The sequence below is a fragment of the Talpa occidentalis genome, unplaced genomic scaffold (assembly GCF_014898055.3).
Source record: "Talpa occidentalis isolate TD23 unplaced genomic scaffold, MPIMG_talOcc4v2.1, whole genome shotgun sequence".
Classification (NCBI taxonomy): domain Eukaryota; kingdom Metazoa; phylum Chordata; class Mammalia; order Eulipotyphla; family Talpidae; genus Talpa; species Talpa occidentalis.
In genome coordinates, this window is record NW_026555331.1 from 89,879,890 (window position 1) to 89,880,808 (window position 919).

The window sequence follows — 919 nt, forward strand, 5'->3', positions numbered from 1 at the left end:
GAGGCCTTTTAAGCACATTTTGAAGTGCAAGTCTATTACAGAAAAATACCTTCAGTGTTAATTACCTGAAATAGTTTGTTTCAAACTCATGAAATACATTTGAAATATGATAAAGTAGAACCACCCAAACGGTTCTTCTTCAAAACAATCTTGCCTGTTTTTGACTTTTCTTTATGTGTTTAACTTAATCATGTCAAATTGAAGAAAATATTTTCTATTTAAACCTAGATAAAAATTTTATTGAATTATTTGCTTAATTTAGTAAGAATTAGCAGGCTAATAAATTGAGTTCTCATATAGAGACATTTGTTCACCATCTAAACATTTTTAAATTATCATTAAAATTGTTTACTAATTCTAAATACTGCATTGTCAATGATTTGCCACACCTAAAAATACCTAAGAACAGGACAATGATTACAGCAAACATCCAACTTATTAGAGTTATTTATTAACAGTATTAAAAGAGTTAAATAATTTAAATTTTTAAAGTTTGAATTTATTATGTATTATCAAGGTCAACTCAGAGGGACTTACTCTGAACCTGTTCCAGTAAACAAAATAACCTTGGCTTCAATGAAGTCCTTGGTCTTCTTAAGTGCTGTATGTTATGAGATTTTATCTATGACAATAACGATTATGCCAAAGGTACCATAAAGAAAAAAAATTCTTGACTGACATAGTACTCATCAAGTTAGTAGGCTGTGAAAACTCACTTTCTATAGAGCAGAACTATAAGAACTAAGAGAAACAACTTTTAGGCAGTTTTCTTAAGTGGGTTATCTGAAGACAAGTACATGCATTTGTGTACTTAAATTGCTAGTATTTTATGCAAACTTCTTGAACATGAAGTACGCAGATTTCAGGCTACCTATTTTTCTCCCATTGAATGTATTTTGATTCTCAAACTTCACTCATT